Source organism: Mustela nigripes, chromosome 4 (genome assembly GCF_022355385.1).
Source record: "Mustela nigripes isolate SB6536 chromosome 4, MUSNIG.SB6536, whole genome shotgun sequence".
Taxonomy (NCBI): domain Eukaryota; kingdom Metazoa; phylum Chordata; class Mammalia; order Carnivora; family Mustelidae; genus Mustela; species Mustela nigripes.
In genome coordinates, this window is record NC_081560.1 from 161247202 (window position 1) to 161248932 (window position 1731).

Below are 1731 nucleotides of genomic sequence, written 5' to 3' on the forward strand. Positions count from 1 at the left end.
TCAGACAGCATCCATTCCCTCTAGCTTCTTTGAAGAAGACTGATCATCAGTGACCAAGCGCAGTTGCAAAAAGAATACCCAGGGTCCGCTTCACGCTCGAGAAAGGGGACTCTGTGCCTCCTCCTCCTCCTGGTTTCAGGAACTCTACCCGTTCAGAGAAACTTCTCTAGTAACGAACTATAGAAACGATCCCTCACAGTAGAGTTTTGCAACTTTTTAAGTTTTACTGAATGTTGTACATTGTGGACACTCTATTGTAGAGCTAGATTTGGTTGTCTTCCTTTAAAAAATGTTAGGACTTTTCTTTTTCTAGAAGTAAATTAATTTTTAATTTGGATTAGCCTGATCTTGTTGGAGTTTCTTTCTTTTCCTTTTTCTTTCTTTCTTTCTTTCTTTCTTTTTTTTTTTTTTTTACTTTTTAGGGCTAATCCAGAGTTCCCTTATTCTACAGCGAAAGGAGCCCTGTTCCTTAGGCATGAGAGATTTGAGATCCAAACTCAAAGCCCAGAGTTAAACAGCAACATCTACTTTCTTTACTTAGAACTCTGATCTCTAGGACTCTGTGAGTCTCTGTTCTTAGAATCCACTAGGGGCTGTTTTTTTCTCCCAGGTCTCCTGGATGTTTACTCCAGCACGTGCAACTTAGCATTCAGTCAAAGACGGGGACATCCATTAAAGGAATCCCTTTGCATAACTTTGGAGCTGCTTTTTGGTGCAGATCTTTCCTTTCTTCTAACCTGCCTCACTCATTACAGTCACTACAATAGTCTAGAACCCTGCCTCTTGTTCTGCTGAAGCTCTACCTCCTTGCCCCATGGTTTAGCGAGGTGCCCAGGCAGAACATGGGGTTGAATATGGAGCTTACCTCACATATTTCCATTTTCTTAAGGACCACAGATCAGTGCTACTGCTCAATGCCTACAAATAACTGCTTCATGTATTTTGGAAATTTCATAGTTGTATATGGTGAGAGAGTAAGAAGAGTACCCATTATTCATTTATGGACAGCCCTAGAAAGTCTGGACATTCTTTTTTATAACAATCTGACAATCTCTGAATTTTAACTGGAATTTTAGTCTAAGCACATATTAGAATTCGTTTCTATCGTCTTTTTGCTGTGTATATGCTTTTTCAATGATTTGCTTTTTCATTTTTTCTTTACAAAAATTAAAAGTTTGTTTGCTTTTTCAATGATTTGCTGTTTTGCTTTCTCTTTACAAAAATTAAAAGTGTCATTTTTTTAATTTCATTTTACCTCTCTACAAATTTTAAGGTCTACATACTATTCCCATTCGTTTACTAGTTATTCTTGAAAAGTTTACCATGCCTGCTTATACCAACAAGTCTATAGTTCATTATCTGTTCCTCTGCTGAATTACAGTCTTTAGAACACCTTTAAACCCTCTACTCCTAACTCATAACTTATTATTCGGTATTTTCATTTAGTCCTTTAAAACACACAAATGATACATCATAACATTTTTATTTCATATAAATAATGTTTACTTAATGTTACCCACAAGTTCACCAGTTTCCTTGCTATTACTCACCAGATCTCAAGCCTTTGTTCCAAGATTTTTTTTTTCTTTCTGAAGTCATCTTTTTACAGTTCTTTTGGTTCAAAAAAAAAAAAAAATCCTTTTGGTGAAGATCTGTGGCAGATTTTCCCAAATATTAATCTCAAAACAGATTTGTTCTGCCCTCATTCTTTTTTAATATCTGAGAGAGAGT

General features: G+C 36.0%; 1 non-coding gene across 1 annotated transcript; it reads right to left on the reverse strand.

Annotated features, from left to right (window-relative positions):
- On the reverse strand, window positions 1–208 carry LOC132016942 (small nucleolar RNA U3). Its single transcript, XR_009404065.1, has one exon. It is a non-coding gene; the product is annotated as a small nucleolar RNA U3 (small nucleolar RNA).
- Between the last annotated feature and the right edge of the window lie 1523 nt (window positions 209–1731).